General features: G+C 37.5%; 1 non-coding gene across 1 annotated transcript; it reads right to left on the bottom strand.

Annotated features, from left to right (window-relative positions):
• Window positions 1–1,213: 1,213 nt before the first annotated feature.
• On the bottom strand, window positions 1,214–1,332 carry LOC111753514 (5S ribosomal RNA). The gene has a single exon (XR_002788296.1). It is a non-coding gene; the product is annotated as a 5S ribosomal RNA (ribosomal RNA).
• Window positions 1,333–20,322: the final 18,990 nt, after the last annotated feature.

Genomic DNA, 20,322 nt, shown 5'->3' with positions numbered 1-20,322 from the left:
GTTTTTAAAGTGTAACATTTTTAAGGTGATAAAAACACATAAAATGATTTAATATATTTTAGACTAGTAAGAAAGTCACTTCAAAGATTTTGTTACAAATTTTAATGTTGTCTAAAAAGCTAGAAAAAAAGGTAATTTACTGGTAATGAGTAAAGAAACAGAAAAACAAATGTGTTCAGAATTTGACAGAATTAGACCAGTAAATCTTTACTGCAAAATGTTTCCATTAAAATAAGATTATATTCTAAAAAGGAGGAAGATCTGTCTTCTCCACTCATCGCCCCACTTGGGATGACTATCAGCAGATTTTGCAGGTTTTGTTTACAGTAGAAGAGAAAGAGAACATTCATGCTGTGGGGTAAAAAGCAGTATGCATTCCAGATGAAAACCTGTCCTCTGGTCCTGAATGCCAGAACCGTGTTTTCCTTTTGTCCCACCCTGATCAGACAACCAGAGGTAAGAAGGCTCTTGTTCGGTATCACCAGTTGTTCTCAGAAGCCTGTAAGGATTTCTGCCAGAAAATCCACCAATTTGTCCAAGGTAGCAGAGGTGAGACAATTGGATGATGAGTCTCCCTCAGGGTTTCTGGAAAGATTGCTAGAGGCCTATTACATTTGTACACCTATAGATCTGGTAGCACCTGAAAAGCAAGGGCCATTAATAATGCCTGTGTAACTGTCAGCCCTTGATATTAAGCAAAAATTGCAAAGGCTTGAGAGATTTGCAAAAAATGCCCCTCAGTTATTAGAGTTTGCTTAGAACTGACTCTTTCCTCCCAGTGGGTGCAAGCCATTCAATAGATTCCAGTCCCTGTGACTAGGAAGCAAGTGTGAGAATTTCTAGGAGCCATAGGATATTGCCTGCTTTAGATTACAGAATCATAAGAGCAGGCTTTTAAGCAGCTGAAATCAGCCTTAACAGGAGTACTAACCAGAGTTTAGGACCATGTGAGTACTTATCAGGAGTACTGGCCAGAGTCTAGGATCATGGGAGTACTTATCAGGAGTACTGACCAGAGTTTGGGACCATGGGAGCACTTATCAGGAGTACTGACCAGAGTTTAGGACCATGGCAAAGACCTGTTGCCTATCTTTCCAAGAGACTTGATAATGTGGCAGCAGATGGCTGCCTTGCCTGCAGATGATTGCTTCAGTGACCCTGCTGGTGAAAGAGGCCCAAAAGTTGACATTTGGACAAATTTTTTTTTTTTTAAAGCCTACAGCACCCGGTATTCCCAGGCGGTCTCTTATCCAAGTACTAACCAGGCCCGACCCTGCTTAGCTTCCGAGATCAGATGAGATCAGGCGCGTTCAGGGTGGTATGGCCGTAGATGGACAAAAACTTTTAATTATCTTCTCTCATTCACTGGAGACTCTCATCAAAGCTTCTCGGGACCAATGGCTGCCTAACCCCCCGGAGTCATGCACTATCAGGCATTACTTCTGGATCCGACCACCATCAGTTTCAAGTGGACAATGGCTTTGAGCCCAGCTACTCTGCTGCCTGATGATGACCCCTCCTTGTCCCTCTGATCATCCCATGGGGCTTCGACCAGACTTGACACTGTCTGGAGTTCCATCGTATTTCTCCAATGGAAGCAGTCACATCTATCAAGGTAAGCAGGTCATGGGAGCCGCTGTCATGGACTCTCAGATTCTATGGAAACAAACCTTGGAGCCAGGAACACTGGCCCAATAGGCTGAACTCATTGCCCTCACTGAGGACCTCAATTTGTCAGATTGATAGCAGATATGCCTTTGCTACTGCCCATGTTCATGGGGCCATTTATCAGGAATGGGTTTATTGACTTAAGGGTACCAAAAGATCAAAAATGCTCCCAAAATTTTGGATTTGTTAGCTGCTATTTTAAAAATGATGTTGTCTTGCCCCATTTTTCATCTAGGGGGCCTTTTTTGGGGGTAGTTACAACAACATGAGGCTCTGAGTTCAAAACCCAACACCAAACAAAACACAATAGTAAAGATGTCAATTCTTATATAATTGATACAACTGTAATGTAATTACATCAAAATTTCAACAAGATTTTTTTCATAAATATAGACAAGATTATTCTAAATTATGTATAGGAGAACTAACTAAAACAGCCAAAACAATTTTGGAAAACAAAAGAATAAAATAGAATAAGTCTATCTGATTTTCTTTCTTTTCATTATTTTAAAGAAAATAAAACCAAGGAAAATAAAACAGAATAAAATCAATCAAACTGCACTACTACAGGACTTTTGTTTGGAACCTTACAAACAAACAAACAACCTTACAAAATTTGCAATAGTTAGCATAATGCCTTTTGTTGTCTTCAAAATAGCTCCAGATAACTTCACACATAGTAAAAATTGAACAGAACAGAATAGAGTAGAAATAATAAAAACAAAACAATGAATGCAATAAAGGACTTCAAAATAGCTAATAGTAAATCCAAAATAGATACTATTATATGCCATGCTATCTTTTAAATAGCTGATCATGCCATCAGATTTAACATAATCAAACAAAATAAAAGAGAATACAATCCAACCTAAGAAAACAAAATGATATGTTTTCCAGGCAGGGATCACCTCCTGGTGAGGCCTGGTTCCACCCCTTCTCTCCCACCCCTCTCCCCACCCCCTGCAGTCTGAGTATGGAACTAACTCTTGGAGAGAAGCTGAGGTGTGGCTGTCCTCACTACTACAGCTGCCTGCATGGCACTGGTTTCCAGGCAGGGTTCACCTCCTTGTGAGGCCTGGTCTCTTCCTCCCCAGTCTGTGAATGGTTTGACTCACCAGTCTACCTGATTTTAAGACTTACTAAGGAGCAAAAATACTAATAAGAGATTATGCAGTACTGGGAGAATGAATGTAGGTCAACTGAAAGCAATAGACTCCTCAGAATTGGTCCTCCACAATACATTCAACAAACTGATCTTTGGCAAAAGTACCAAAGTGATTCAATAGAGAAAAAATAGTCTTTACATAAATGGTGCTGAACCAAGAAAAATATCCACAGGAGAAATAATTGCCTCATTCTTTATATAAAAATTAACTCAAAACAGATCCTAGATTAAAGTTAACTATAAAACTAAAAAAGATTTTTTATTTTAAAGAGAATAAAACAAAACAAAGTAGATCAGAACAAAACAATGCAAGTAACACAGGATTTCAAAACAAAACAACAGGAAATCAACAGTGGCTACCATAATGTCTCTTAATTTCTTCAAAATAGTTATCTGTATCTTCACATACAATGAATTCAAACAAAACAAAATAGTATAAAATTGATCAAAACAAAAAAATGAAAGCATTACTGGCCTTCAAAGACAAACAGTAGGAAAATCAAACAATGGCTACTATGTCTCTTGTTTTCAAAATAGCTGTCCATACCTTCACACATAGTGAAATCAAATAATAGAAAACAGACTAAAACCAATCAAAACAAGGAATAAAAGCATTATTATATCAGAACAAGATGATAGAAAATCAGCAATGGCTACTATAATGTCTCATTTTCTTCAAAGTAGATGTTCATACCATCACACATAATAAAATCAATTCTTATAAACTCTTTAGGAAAAGTTCTAGGCATGTATAAGCCTAAACAGGTATATCTATCCTTTCTGTATTAGAGGGAAAAAAAAAAACAAAAAATATAAGAAAAGCAATAAACAAAAGAGACAAATAAATAATAACAAAAAGCCCAAAACAATAACAATATGGGCTTACAAATCAATTGAGGTTGTTATTTTGCATAGTTATATTCAAAAGAGTTACTCAGATTATCAGACATAAATATGCAAAATTGATCTAATCCTATGAATGTTAACTGTTTTTTTCCAAGAACTAATACAACTAGTAGTTCAATATATCTTTTCTCTTTTCCCTTCCTTCTTTTCTGCTTTTCCATAACTGAGTTATTTTTTCCTTTTGAGCAGTTTCTTACCCTTTCACAATATTTATTGAAGATTTTTTATCTTATTTATTCTTTCAGTTTCTTACACTAGGGAGACAATGTGATATTTACACATGTGAGTTTGATTTATTTCACTTATGATTATGGTCTCAAGTTGCATCTATTTACCTATAAAAGACTCAATATGATTCTTCTTTATAGCTAAGTAGTACTCCATTGTATAAAAACACCACATCTTTTTTATCCATTCTTCAGTAGATGGGCACTTACATTGTTTCCAAGATCTGGCTGTTACAAATTGTGCTGCTATAAACATGGGTGCACATATATCACTGTGATATGAGGTTTTCAGTTCTTCTGGGAATATGCCCAGAAGTGGAATAGCTGAAACAAATGGGACTTCTGATTTTAGCTTTTTGAGAAACCTCCAAACTGATTTCTGTGGTGGTTGCATCAGTCCACACTCCCACTAACAGCACAGAAGAGTTCCTTTTTTCCACACAACCTCTCCAGCATTTGTTATTGGTTGTTTTCTTGATCCTGGCCATTCTTCCTGGAGTGAGATTTCATCTTAATTATGTTTCTACCACCTGGATGTGTAAGCCTATATTGTTACTATTTTGGGCTCTTTGTTATTATTTATTTGTCTCTTTTGTTTATTGCTTTTCTTATATTTTTTGTTTGGTTTTAATTTGCAATTCTCTAATGACCAATGATGCCGAACATTTTTTCATGTATTTATTTGCCATTTGTATTTCTTCATCTGAAAACTGTGTATTCATCTCGGATGCTCATTTTTGGATTGGGTCTTTGAATTTTGGAGGTCTGACTTTTTTAAATTTTTTAGATGTTCTAGATAGAAGTCCTTTGTCTAAGAGACAGCTGACTAAGATTTTTTTCCCAATTTGTGAGTTTTCTTTCCACTATATTGGAGATTTCTTTTGACATGCAAAAACTTTTTAATAAAATGAGATCCCAGTTATTGATTCTGAGAATATTTCCAATGCAGTTCGATTTTTGTTCATGAATTCTCTGTTTACTCCTATGTCTTCAAGATTTTAGCTACTTTTTCTTCCAGGAGATTTAGTCTTTCTGTTTTAATATTTAGATCTTTGGTTCATTTTGACTTTGGTTTAGTATATAGTGGCAGGCATGTGTCTAGTTTAGTTTTTGATATATGGAAAGTCAGTTTTTCCAGTACTACTTATTAAAGAGGCTATATCTTTCTTTCAGTGAATATTTTTAGCCCCTTTGTCAAAGATGCTGAATGTGTTTGTATCTTCTAATCTAGTCCATTGATCTTCAGGTCTGTTTTTATTCCAGTACCATGCTAATTTTATCACAGTAACTTTGTAGTATAACTTCAAGTCAGGGATTGTGATGTCTCCTGCCTTGCCTTTGTTGTCCAGAATTGCCTGTGCTATTCTAGGTTTTTTCTGGTTCCAGATAAATTTTAGGAATGATTTCACTAGATCTGTGAGGTCTGTTAATGTTATTTTGACTGGAATTGCATTAAATCTATATAACAATTTTGAGAGAATGGCCATTTTCATAATGTTTGTTTTTCCTATTCATGGACATAATGTATTCCCATGTTCTGAGATCCTTTTTGATTTCTTTTTTCAGAATATTGTAATTTTCACTGAATAGATCTTTTACTTCCTTTGTTACATTGATTCCCAAGTATTTCTTTCTTTCTTTCTTTCTTTCTTTTTTTTTTTTTTTTTTGGATGTTATTGTGAAGAGTGTGGTTTCTCATTTCTCTTTCAGTGAGTTTGTTGTTTGTGTACAGGAATGCTATCGATTTCTGAATGTTGATTTTGTATCCAGCTATATTACTGAATTTGATTATTACATCTAGAATTATTTTAATGGAGTTTTGGGAGTCTTCTATGTAGAGCATCATGTCATCTGCAAATAACGATAATTAAATTTATTTCTTTCCTATCCTTATTCCTTTTATTTCTCTCTTGTCTAATTGCTCTGGCTTATGTTTCCAGTACTATATTGAATAGGAGTGGTAATAATGGGCATCCTTGCCTTGTTCCTGATTTTAGAGTGAAAGCTTTCAGTTTGTGACCATTTAATATGACGCTGGCTGTTGGTTTCTCATACATGGCTTTTATTAGATTGAAGGAAAGACCATCTGTTCCAAATTTCTGTAAGGTTCTTACCATGAATGAGTGTTGCACTTTATCAAAAGATTTTTCTGCATCTATTGAAATGATCATGTGATTCTTCTCTTTGGCTCTATTGATATGGTATATTATGTTTATTGATTTTCATATGTTGAACCATTCCTGCATTCCTGGCCTGAACGCCACTTGGTTGTAGTATATAATCTTCTTGATGACTTGCTGCATTCTGTTTGCCAGTATTTTATTGAGGATTTTTGCATCTATGTCCATTAGGGAGACTGATCTATAGTTCTCTTTTTTGGTTGGGTTTTTCTCAGGTTTTGGTATTAGAGTAATACATACTTTTAGGAATGAGAGAGAATTGCTTACCTTTCCATTTCTTTCTTTTTTTTTTTTTTTTTTTTTTTTTGTCTTTTTCATTTTTATCAATACCAGGGATCGAACTCAGACTGCCTGCTTGCAAGGCAGGCGCTTATGCCACTGAGCTAAATTCCCAGCCCTTAGCTTTCAATTTCAATGAAGAGTTTGAGGAGTGTTGGAATTTAGTCTTCCTTGAATTTCTTGGAGAATTTAGCAGTTAATCCATCAGGACCTGGGCTTTTCTTTGTTGGTAAGGATCTAATTACACTTCATTTTCAATTTCATTAATTGAAATTTGGTCACCCAGTAGTTTTACATCTTCTTGATCCACCTTTGGCAATTCATATGTTTTTTAGGAATCTGTCCATTTCTTCTGTGTTATCAAACCTATGAGAGTAAAGATTTTCAAAGTGAGTATTGATGATCGTCTCTATTTCTACATGGTCTGTAGTGATTTTTGCCCTTTTCATTCCTTATTGCATGAATTTGAGTTTTTTCTCTCCTTTTTCTAGTAAAGTTGGCTAGCGCTTATCAATTTTATTTAGTTCTTTTATTTATTTATCAATTTTATTTATTCTTTCAAAGAACCAACTTTTTGATTCATTGATTCTTTGTATTGTTTTCTGAATCTCTATTACATTGATTTATGCTCTGAACTTTATAATTTCCTCCTTGCTTTTGGCTTTGGGCTTGACTTGCTCTGATTTTTCTAGATCGTTGAGGTGCAGCATCAGGTTGTTTATTTGTGTTTGTTCAGTTTTCCTGATGTAGGAATTCACCACAATAAATTTCCCTCTGAGGACTGCTTTCATTGCATCCCACAGGTTCCAGTAAGTTGTATTTGTATTTTTATTTGCTTGTAGATATTGTTTAATTTGTTCTTTAATTTCCTTTGTGACTCATTGATTGTTCAGGAGTACATTGTTTAATTTCTATGTATTTATGGGGTTTTTGCAGTTTCTTTTGTCATTAATTTCCAGTTTCTTGGCACTATGATCAGATAACATGCATGGGACAATTTCAGTTCTTTTGCATTTACTTAAGCATATTCTGTACCTTAAAAAGCTGAGAAGAATTTGTATTTTGATGTTGGATGGAACACTCTGTACATGTCTACTAAGTCCACTTTTTCACAAGTTTGATTCAGTTCTTTGCTGATTTTCTGTCCAGTTGATCTGTCTCATTGTGTCAATGAGGTGTTACGATCTCCCATTGTAAATGTGTTTTTGCTTATTTGATTTTTCATTTCTATTAATATTTGTTTTATATAGTTGGGTGCTCCTGTATTTGGTGCATATATATTTAAGATTTAGATCCTTGAAATATTCCCCTTTGTAGTATGTAGTGACCTTCTTTATCTCTTTTGATTATTCTTGCAGAATAGCTACCCCTGGTTTTCTTGGGGTTTCTGTGGCATGAAGTATTGATTTCCATCCTTTGACTTTTAGTCTATGAATTTCCTTTTGGGTTAGATGAGTTTCTTGCGTATAGCATATAGTTGGATGTTGTTTCTTGATCCATTCTGCCAGTCTGTTTCCTTTATTTGGTGAATTGAGGCCCTTTACAATAATGGCTATAACTGATATATATAGGCTTATTTTTGTCATGTTTTCTTTCTGCTGTGGATTCTTTCCCTTTCTCTTCTGTTTACTTGCTTGCCTTGTTTAGTGTTTTTTTTTCTGTTGATGCTTTTGAAGTCATAGTTATTTTTATGTCTATCTAGAATATTTTTCAGTATCCTTTGCAGGGTTGGTTTGGTGGTCAGAAGTTCTTCATCTGTTCTTTGTCATGGAAATATCTTATTTTTCAATCAATTTTGATGGACAGTTTTTCAGGATACATCAATCTGGGTTGCAAGTCATTTTCCTTTAGGATTTGAAATACTTCACCCTATGATCTTTTTACTTCATTATTTGTGTTGAGAAGTCTGCAATGCAGTCCTTCCTAGAAGAAACCTTCTAAGCCTGGTCTTTACTGGTAGAATTTCTACCAGCATTTTGGTCTTCTGAGCTCTGATCAGAATTTACCATCACGTACAGCCTTGGGTGTTATAGCTCTAATTTTCTGGTCATCTCCAAACTTTCCTAACTTCCACTTCCCACAAGCAGCTCCAAAGGTTCCTAAACCACATGGCCAGGTAATGTCACAGCAATAGCCCCACTTCTGATACCAAATTCTATTTTAGTTACCTTTCTCATTGCTAAGACAAAATATTGGACACACAAAGTCAAAAGAGGAAAAGTTTATGTAGCTTACAGTTTACAGAGATTTTAGTGCATTATTATCTGGCTTCAAGACAGGGTAGCATGGTAGACAGGCATCACAGAAGAGAAACAGTTAATGGTGGACAGAAGGTAGCAAAACAACAAGGATAAACCACAGCTCTTTCTATTCCTACATCTTACCCAGGCTATTTAGGACAGATAGCACTCACATCCTTAATACTAGTGCACTTGAGCCTAGCATTGTCCCATGAATCAATTCCAGCTTCACATACTCTAAATTTAGCCACCTCTGAAAATGCCCTACCTACAACTGCATGAGGCTTTGGAGGGACATCAAAACACATGTCATAACAATAGAACACATTAACAACGGTCACAATTTAAGAGTAGATTAGAAAAAGCATAAAAGATCCAAGAGACACTCCATTGAAGAAGGTATACAGATGTCAAATAAACATGTATTAAGATGGCTGACAGTTGTTGTGCCTTATATCTAGATGCCCCTCCACAAACCTGTATACTGTTTTGGGTGGGGCTCTTGGGAAGTGACTAGACCTTGGTTGTGTGATACTGAATCATGGATAAGTGATACAATATTAGTATCTGATTGATCTATATAGTTGATTGTAATGTTGAGAGGTGAAACCTGGTTGGAGGAGGTGGGCCACTGAAAGTGGCCTGGAGAGTATACATCCTTCGACCTTGCTATGATTCTCACCATATACCCTGAACTATTTTTCCTCTGCCATGCCACCCTGTATTGGAAGCAATGATTAAGATTATGATTATGATTATGATTATGATTATGATTACCAAAACCTCTACTAAATGTGAGCCAAAATAAACCGTTTTCTCCTTAACTTGTGGGTGTTGGATATTTTGTCCAAGCAAAAAGAAATTAACTAAGACATCAGAATTAATTATTGGAAATACCTAAATTAAAAATGCATTGAAACACCTCTATCCATTTCTCAGACTGGTTAAAATCTAAAAATAGCATTAATACCAAATGACAGTGATAGAACTAGGTCATTCATTACTTGTTGAGGGAATGTAAAACACATAACTACTCTGGAAATGACAGATTATAGAAAAGGGAAACAGATTAGAGGTCTCAGAAATTAAGAAGATACAGAGAAAAGGAGAGCTACAACTGAATTAGTAACATCAAGAATCTTCATTGTGATAGCAATGTTCTGAATTTTATCTGTATCGGTGTCAATGTCCACTTACAATATTGTATGAGTTCTTCAAGATGCTACTATTATGGAAATCTAGGTAAAATGTATAGCAGATCTCTTTGTATTATTTCCACAATTGCATTAGAATCTACAATTACCTCAAAAGTAAAAAGTTTAATTTTTAAGAGGTAAAAAAAAATCTGGTTGAGAAAATAATTCCCTGATTCTATCACTTTTAGTAATCATTTTTACAATGCTTTAGGGAATGGTTTTGTCTCCACTTGATTGGCTAATTAATTCCATCCACATTCCCTTTTTCTCACAAAAGGCAGCAATAGAACATAATTTTGGCCAGCTGAAAATGACTAGAGAAAGTCTATTGGGCAATCTCCCAGTAAAGCTTTTGCTTCTCAATAAAAAGGGTCAGGTTCAGAGAGTGTATCATTTTGCTTTTACTCTGCTCCTTTTGCCCTGATGTCTCTTTTTAATATGGAATACAGATGTGATACCCACAGGTGCAGCAGCCATGAAATGGTCATAAGGAAACAAACATTAAGGGAAAATGTCATCATTCCAAAGCACAAACAACTAGAAAAAAATCTGCATCTTGACAGCCTCATTGTGCAGAGGCACTAATCTTGAGCTGTCCACATTTATATTCTATGTAAGAGGAAAAAATAAATAAGACCTTATTTATTCTCACCTCTATTGGTCAGATTTTCTGCTATTTGTTGCCAACACATTTCTAACAATTCCTGACACTCACAAGCAATTCCCAGCAGGGTAAATATACTTTACCTACATTACACGACTACAGGATAAGAAGTATGACACTTACTTAATATTCTTTGTGTGTTTCAGATGCCAAATTGCTGATGCTGCCTTTTCCTTTTCTGCTAACATTTTGTTTCTTATTCTTCTCAGGTTTATCTGATTCTATTTTATAATCAGACCCTTGCCAGTCACTCTCCTAAATCAGAATTATCTTAATGGTCTTCCTAAACCATTACAGCCCAAGGCAGCCTCTTTCTTCTCTGGCCTTATGGCACTTAATTGTCTCTACTTCCCAGCTGCCAATTCATACACTGTGCCATAATGGTTCCTATATGGATGTCATGGAATAATCAGTGTTTAGAGCTGGAAGCAACTTCAGAGATGATCTCCTCCAGCCACTTCAATGCTTGTGAATTGTGGCTTAATGCACAGATTTTTCTTTAGTTTTTCATGAGTTTATAGATTATCTTCCCAACCAAATCTTAAACTCCTAGTAAAAGATAGATAAAAAAGTAATATTTGCTCAGTTGCCTGCTCCATGCCAAGCACCTTATACAAGTGGTTTGATTTCATTTTCACAACAATCTTGGAAATGGATATTACTGCTCATTTGATAGATGAAAGCTCTGAAACTCAAGAAATTGTTACTTAGCAAAAGTAAATTTACCTAGAAAGAAAGGAAGTCTAGATTCTGACTCAGGATATTTAATTGCATTTAACCTCCTAAGAGGATACTGAATCATAATTTTTGGTTTAAGTCTCAAGAAGTTCTGCACTTTTCTGTTCATAGTTTTTTTGTTTTGCGAGAAACTTAAAATATGTCAAATATTCAAATAAGACTATGATTCTTTGTTTTCATATTAACATTTTTAATGCAGTCCTGATAGAATTGCTTAATTGATTTTTTCCCCTAGAAAAATAACTAGATATCCATGGGAGACCTAGCCAAGATCCCCAATCCTCTAAATAAATGTATGGCAAAGGCTTAAATAAATGAGACAAGTGGTATGATTTTATGGCTCCAGGAGGATGAAAACCCTCTAGCAGAGTTTGAGAGTCTGGAGGCTAAAACAAGGACTTTCTCTGCACAGTCTGTATTTATTTAGTTTTTCAAACAAGGAAGGAGTTAAATGGAAAACACAGGAATTGAGCAGAATCTTGGGAGTGGTTCAAGGACTTTTCTAAGTAACAGATTATGTTAATTTAGGAAAACTATCTTATGTTAATTTAGGAGAACTACTTCAGGAGAAAATCTTCAGGTTGACTTTCACTACAGGAGTGAAATGCCTGCAGCTACAATCTCTATTTTATTAATTTGGGTTGGAGCCAAGTGTCCTCAGCTGTGGCCTAATCTTGCCCTTTCAAACATCTTTTTGTTCTCAGGTCAGCCATGCTCCAGCCATGGCACAGCTCTGTACCTGTGTTTAATTTCCAGCTTCAATGGTTCCCAACAGATATCTATAATGTTAAATGTTAGCAAAAATATGTATATCATTAATACAGAATAGTTTTAATTTTATCTGAATAGTAAAACATAAAAGTAATTTATAGATGATCCCTCTCTAAGCTATTTGAAATAACTTGTACTACTAAGAAAAATATGGAAATATTCAAAGAAATGAAATTTAGTAGTTCCAAGCTTCAAAGAAATGTCAATAATTTTTATTCTACTCAATAAACCAATTGTACCTTTTTTATTGATAACATTTCATATTTTAATCTGAGCCTAGAAGATATTTTGATTGGAGCTTAAAAGCTTTCAGTTACATTAATTTTTTGTAGAACTTTAGTACCAGATTGAAGATTTAAATTCAATTTTGTTTTTCCTTTAATGACATTGTAATTGTTGAAAGGCTTTTGGCCCAGACAGGACACTATAGCTGGTAAAGCGTCAGGCAGAACCAAGGAGCTTCATCCTCCCCACCCCTAGGAATTTACCTCTGGCACCAAACGAGTGCCAGTGGGCTACCTGTGCATCACTAATGCCCCTTAGGTTCCACCCCAAACCTAGGCTACTTATATGCCTCTACTCCACGTGTTCCACGGAGAGATTGCTGACCCCGGGGGGGGGGGGGAGATGCTGCTCCCCAGGGGATTGGGGTGTCTCTCCCGCATTCTCAAAATAAAGGTCATTTATATTTCATACTTCTTATCTTTTCAGCCGCAGCCAGTCCCCCACAGTTCTATCATACAGTTCCCTGACCAGTAACGGCAGACAGGAGACTCCTGGGCCCTCCCAGTTTGAGTCCCTTGCCATTCAGGACCAGGACCGGACTACATCCTGCATTAATTCCTCACTTCTACACTCAGGAGCTGTAAACTTGTCACCACTGGTTTGCGAACAACACCAATCCAATTTACCACAGGTGAGCAACCCCCAGAGATTGCTGCTGGGCCAGGCCCCAGGCAAGTTTTCTCCCCCTTTCTGTGGGTTCCCGTGACACTCTCACGTCCTTAGATAGCCCAAGGCAGAGTTTTTCTGGGCCAACCTGGGTCCACACTGATAGACTCTCACATCCTTCAGAGCTTTTTATGTTCTCACGAGCAGAGCTGTTACTAAAACCCACGAGAAATCCACTCATATATACTGGTGACGGCCAATTATTACGAGCTTTGATACCGATGGGTCTAAATAAGTAAAAAGTGACGACTTACACTTTGTAGACCACGGTCCGTTACCTCATCTGGCTATAACTCCGTGGGCCAGACCCCACACCAGATTTTATCTTGGGCACCACTTCCTGCCCCCTCCCCAAAAACCATACCTATTTATAGCTTATCACACTGACGACAAGTTCACAAAACTCTCTATCTTTAAGCCTTTGTTTTGGGAATGTGTGTCCTTTCCCGCCACGTCCCTTTGTCTCCTCGCTGCTTCCCCTTTCCCCACTGTGTGCCGACCCATTCCCCGCCGAGATGGGAGCTCCAGCCCAAACAGTGTTAAGAGATACAAGCAGGCTACTTTAAGCTTTTGCAGGCTGCTTTAAGCTTTCACGCCGCACCCCAACTCCGTGCGGTATCTTGGTTTTCATGCAGCGCTCCAGGTCCCGTGCAGGGTCGGCTCTAATGCCGCACCCTAATCCACGCACCCCGAGAGCAGTTCCAGCTTCACACCACATCCCAACTCTGCCTCCCAGCTCTGCCTCCCCATGTGCCACCACTGCTGCCACTCTGCGTGTGTTTCCAGGGGCAGTCCCAGCCCACCCCGCACACTACATCCTGGCGCTCACCCTGCCTTCACTCTGTGTGTGCCACCCCCACCCTGGGTGCACCCCACCCAGCCTCAGAGTTCCGTCCTGCCTTAGGCGCTGCGTGTTTCCCAAACAAGCGTGTCTCCCAAACACAAGAACCACTTTAACCACAAACACAGATAAACAGCAGCTCGGAGGCTCGGCTCAGAGATGCTATTTTTTGCATTCTCAAATCATTTGATCAAGGTTAAATAAGCCGGCAATAAACAAGACTTTGGCTGATAAACGGGAAAGTGGCCACCTGGTAATTTTACCAGCCTTGTTTACCAGTTAAAGCCTTCAGTAATCTCCTAAAAGTTTAACAACTAAAATTAAGCGGTATTTATAAATTCCTTTTGCTATAAACCACCAGTAATGTTCTATGTTAAGCTTACTACCTATATTATACTGTATTGTCACCGATCTCCTGTTTAACAACTAAAATTAATAAATAATTATAAATTCCTTTTGCTGGGAACCACTAGCTCTTTTCCAAGACAAGGGTTATCTGATACATGCAAAACAACAAGACCAACACTGCAGCAGAAGCCAAACTTAAGCCTTTCCCAGCCTATCTGCCTTCCCTGGCTCAGCCCTCCACCAAGCCATAATTAACTACATTCAACTGATATTAAATAACACCATAGCTGATTTGTCTCCTAAATAAAAAGATAAAAAATTAATTAAACAGGCCATCCTCCAAAAATCAGATGGCATTAGACATTTTAATAACAAAGAGATACTTACATATGACATACATAACATGTCAGTTCCTAAAATTCTCTGGACCTGTCCTCCTTATGAGAAGCCATTACTAAAATTATAAATACCCTGTTGATTATATTTAACTCCTGCATACTTACTTAATTTTACAGATACCTTCTACTGTAGTCCAGATCCCAAACAAAAAGGCAAAACTTCACCTTCAAACCTCATAGAGACCTTAATATGCTTTTTCATGTTTTCAACAGCAGAGATAACAGTGACACTTGGAGTTCTGAGACAGGTAAACCAACACAAGGTGGAGCTGCCTGCCCTCCCCCCCATGCCTCAAATGCAGCAGAAGACACTGGGCAAGAGAGTGCCCCATCCTGTCATTCCTTTGAGACCTAACCCCAGGGCTACTGGACTGTCCTAGCCACCAGAGAGTGGGTAAGCCATTCTAACTTCCAGCCCTCACTAGAAATGCCAACACTGCTAGATTCATTGCTGACAGATCTGCTTAAACTTGCTGCTAAAGACTGACGGGGCTCAGGGCCAACAACAGCCCCCTTTATGGGTGTCTGTCTCAGAGTCCAAGTCCCACTAAAAGTCTCAGGTAAGACATTCTCTATATTTGTGGACATAGAGGACACAGAGTTCTTCCTGAGTTTTCAGGCTGCTATTTTAAATCCTCAGCCTCTAGGGGTATTGACGGTCAACTTACACCATTTACAAACAGGGGCCCATTTCGTGCAAGTTCCAGACTGCTTCTTCCCAATCCACCCAGTGGTGCCAAATCTTCCCTCCACCACTCACTCTACAGTCCTAAATCTTAAAAATGCTTTTTATCCCTTGTGTTTATACAGGCTGACCCAGACACTGAGGCCTTAACAGCTTATACCTGTTATCACTAGACCACCCCTTTCCTTTCTTATTCACAAATTTCTCAGACAACCCTGATCAAGACTGACAGATAAATTTTGTCTTCTCACTTTGTTTATACTTTTTCAGGATACATAAAAGCCTTTCACACAACCAGGGAGACTGCTGATATATTTACTAAAGTCCTGTTACAACAAATCATTCCAAGGACTACAACCAGGTTACAGTGACCCATATCTGATATTCTTGGCAACCTCAACAGTGATCAAAGTTGCTAGACTCCCATCCTGGTTTCACATCACTCAGGCTAAGCGGTGCCCTCCCAGCCCTAAATCTGATCATTCTGAATGGTCATCTCATCTTCTGTCACCCACCCGTCTCCATTTCACCAAGGCCTCGCAGCCACAGTTCACAGGCTAAGTCATGTTTTGTTATCTAATATGGTTTCTAATTTCTTATCCTTTTTTACAGCAGGACTCTCAACAATATTTCCTAAAGACTCCAACATCATACACACCAGAGATAGCCTTACCTACCTACCCTCTTAACTTTTACCCTTTCAGATGGGGGAGTAATCACCTCTCATAACTTCACTCCTCCTAACCCTACATTTATTTTTCAGAATTCTGCCTTACCATGGAAATAATTCTACTTCAACGTGGTCCTGATATAATGACATATCAAAATCAAAAGCATCTTTCCTTCTACCTCACCTGGGTCCTTAAATGTAATAGTGCCATGCTTCCTCATAACATCTTGTCTCTTTGTTTGTCCAGTCTAACATACGTGCATTCACCAGTGAAGTTGTCCTGGCTAAAACACCTGGCACCAGCTTCTATCTGGGCATCAACCATCATCCCATCGACTGCCCTAGACCCCAGTACAGTGCCCCTCACCAGCAGAAAGCAGTAAAAAAAGAAATCTTTGCCCCTTTTCATAATAATAATCATAAGACAGGATATGAAAGCATTTTGGCCCAGACACTGTAGCCAGTAAAACCTCAGGTGGAACCAAGGAGTGCCATCTTCCCCACCCCTAGGAATTTACCTGTGACTGTATCTTCCTCACCCCAGGAATTTACCTCTGGCGCCAAACGAGTGCCAATGGGCTACCTGTGCATCACTAATGCCCCTTAGGTTCCACCCCAAACCTAGGCTACTTATATGCCTCCACTCCACGTGTTCCACAGAGAGATCGCTGACCCCGGGGGGGGGGGCACACCCTAGGGGATTGGGCGTGTCTCTCCCCACATTCTCAAAATAAAGGTCATTTATATTTCATACTTCTTCACTTCTTATCTTTTCAGCTGCGCCGGTCCCCCACAGTTCTATCCATTGTTAAGGTAATTGGCTTTAGACTTATGATAACTTGGACCCCAGAATAAAATCCAAGGAAGCAAGAAATTAAAATTTAGGGAGAAAAGGCTTTATTTTAGGCCAGGCCTCGTGATGCAGCCTCTGGGAGCCAATATGGAAGACTGTGCGCCTTACAGCTAAAGGGTTGGCTACTACCTTCAAGAGATTCCCCCATAGATGCTACATTGCATATTGTTATCCTCTGAATAAATGATCAGACTACCAGGTTTAGACCTCCAAAGTCAGTGAAACCCTAAATACTACAACCATTAAATTGTATTTTACCTCAATAGCTATCATTGCAGCCTGTGATTCTCCAGATCAGTTGGTTACTTGTAGCAGGAGGATGAGCATTGTCTCTTCTTGTTTCCCAGCCCATACACCAGAATGGACTGGCATCTGGCTCTCCACCCTGTGGCTTGTTCATGGCACTGATTTGCAGGGAGGGCTTGCTTCTTGATGACTTCTTGTTCTGTTCCCCAACAGTCTGCAAATGATATTGACTCAGGGGAACAGGCTGGCATCTGGCTGTCCCCCCAGCAGCCTGTGCATGGCACCATTTCACAGGGAGGGCTTGCTTCTTGGTAACTTCTTGTTTTCTCCCCCACAGTGTCTATTTTTTTTTTTTTTTTAAAGAAACCCTCTCTCTTTAGTGCGTACAATTCTGTAGTGGTCATTTATTTTTGATATATCTCATTTTATTTTTGAAGTATATAATCTATTCTTTTTTTAAATATAGAACTTCACGTTCTTCATCTTAAAAAAAGGTTAATCATAATTTACATGCATGTTTTTAATTAAGGTATCTGCCAGTGTCACCTTTGGAAACACATCTCTGCCCAAAGAATCTGTATTTCTTTATAACTTTCTGATTGTGTGCTACTTATATATGTTAATTCAAGATATAAAGCAAATAGCAATTGAAAAGCAATTTCATAGGTTGTGGTAATTAGTAATAAATAACATAGTAAATGAACAACATATCTCTTCTGTAGCATATGTTTTGCCAGGTAAATTGTGAATGATTTTTTCCTATTAACTATGAGCCCTTAAAAAATAAGAACTATTCCTTACACATCTAAGGGCCTATTAACAAACATTTGAAAAATGAATGAATGTAATTCCTTTAAAGGTAGCCAGGTGACTCATATTTTTATTTCCTCCTGATTATTAACACAACGTTTTGTACAAAGGAATATTTACTAATTAGCAAAGAAATTTTTCCTCTATCTTTCTTCAGTCACGAGTCTTTTTCTTCAGGCTATCCTATCATTCTAGGCAATAGGGTATGTGCATTTTCCACAATGCATGAGTTTTTAGAGTCCAAACAGATGGCTCAGTGGACTAGTCTTTCCATTTCTTATTCATCCTTTTCCTTCTAATTATAACATTGTGTTAAAAAAAAAAAGAAAGTACTTGATGCAGAAGGGAGACTATCATTAGAAAAGAAGAAAGGAATAAGGGGGAGGAGGAAATGGATGTAAGAACAGGGAAAATGGATTTGATCCAAACATGTCACATGCATTTGTAAAAATGCTACATTGAAACCCATACTAATATTCCCATAGCTAATATCTCCTAATAAAAATATATTTTCAAGAATATTAATTTAGAATTATTCTCATTTTAAAATTTTCATTTCAAAAAAGACAAAGAGATATATAGTTTGATAACTTTGAGAAAAAAATGAAGAACTCTAATCTGGGTTCTGTTCATATTTTCTGTTTTTCCATTTCATTTCTTAAAGAGCATATAATTTATTGAGGAAATTTCACATACCAAATCTAATCCACAGGAGTTTTTTGATACAACTAATCTTGGTTTTTAAAACCTCAGTTAATTGCACTATTGCATACTGTTCTTAGAAACAAAAGAACTGACTCTGGCTCATGAGGCAGAAGAGGATTTATGAATATATTTTTGGTAGTTCCCAAAATGCAAAGAAAAGGTGGCGTGTCAGACTCAAGACCAAAAATTGCAAATAGGACATCACCCAGAATCACACAGCTCAGCCAACTCATCCAGTTAAGAAGACCACACCGACATCACCCCTGTGGAATACAAGCCGCAGCCCACACTACAGAACACCAGCCCTTCTCTACCACAGCCTCTCTTCCACTGTTTACCTAACTGTGGGCCCCCTACAGAGCTCTCTGAGTTCTCTGCTTCTTCGTATCATTACTTCAGAAGCTTCAGACAGGCATATCTATCAGCAGAGCATAGATCATGTGAGTAGATGATGGACACAGGAGAGCTAGAGACAGAGAGAATTGAGCCATCACTTCCCACTGGCCTGTCCCTTTCTTGCTTATTTTCAAAAAATTTCCTTCTACCGCCCCACGTTTGTCCCTTCCCAGTTTAGAATCCCTAAACAAACTTAGTAATTTGCATATTCATTGCCAAAATTAACACAGTTGGAAGCACAAAGTTAAGAAATCTAATGTACTTGCTAAATATTTATTAGACCATTTTTAGACAGTGATAATTTGTCTAATTAATATTTATGAATGCAAAATAGAGAACTCTAAAAGGCCATGACTGCACTCATCCAGCATTTCTTTAAAATTCAGAATTAGCTCTTGAATAGAGTCTGCCAGTGCCTTGAGAAAAACAATTAAAATTTTAATCCTGATGTGGGTTTTTTTTTTCTCTGCACTAATGTGCTGTTTCCTAGTGTACCAGTTGTGCCACCAACTACAGTCCCTCTCCAGTGGCCTATGATCCACCTAACAGAGTGGACATCAAGCAGCTCAATGAAATTTTACTTTAGTTCAGCCAATTCTTGTATAAACTCATTAACCTTCTCAAAAAGCTTCCATTAGTGTAAGTGGCGGCTCAGAATTTGATATTTATTTATGATTTGCTTGCCATGTAATCGCAAGACTTAATTTCACATGCAAGGTGAACTTTTAGCCTCAAAAATTGTCATGTCTATTCAGAACATAAAAAAATCCAGCCTTTAAATATAGCAATTAATTTATTATTGAAATTTGCAGGGGTTTTTTTTGTCTTATTTTGCTTTTTTAAAAGTGGCGAAGTCTCACATTTATTAAAGGTAGGGGAGAAAACTAGAAAGGCAGGGAAAAAGGTACTTTGCAGAACAAGCTTGGGCCATGTAAAAATAGGAAAAAGTAAGAGAGAAACAAATATGTACACTATAGCATAGAGCAGGTTACTATGAGGAAGAACAATGGCTGAAATTCAGAGGTTTTTAAAACAAAACCATCAATGGCAGCAAAGATTATAGACAACAATGAATTTTTGCACAACCTAAAGTCCAAAAGATTATATATCAAGCACTGTTCTAGATAAGTGTATAAACATTATTTTAACTATTACAGTTTCAAATGCTACCCTGCCATTTCAAATGTTACAAACATTATGTTCCTGTCACTACAAACCCATAAAGTAGATTTAATCCCATTTTACTGATGAGAAAAGCAAAATTCAAGGTAAATGGGACTTTTTAACAAAGATCCTTAAGACTGCCACGTGGTAAGCCAGAGTTTGAACCTGACTTCTGATGCAAATCAGCTCTCTGCTTTAACAGAGTGATCTAGGATAAAAGA

The sequence above is a fragment of the Cavia porcellus genome, unplaced genomic scaffold (genome assembly GCF_034190915.1).
Source record: "Cavia porcellus strain 051 isolate PalLab524CR breed Dunkin Hartley unplaced genomic scaffold, mCavPor4.1 scaffold_5, whole genome shotgun sequence".
NCBI lineage: Eukaryota > Metazoa > Chordata > Mammalia > Rodentia > Caviidae > Cavia > Cavia porcellus.
The sequence above is the reverse complement of the archived record's forward strand: the minus strand, read 5'-3'. Positions and strand labels throughout refer to the sequence as shown.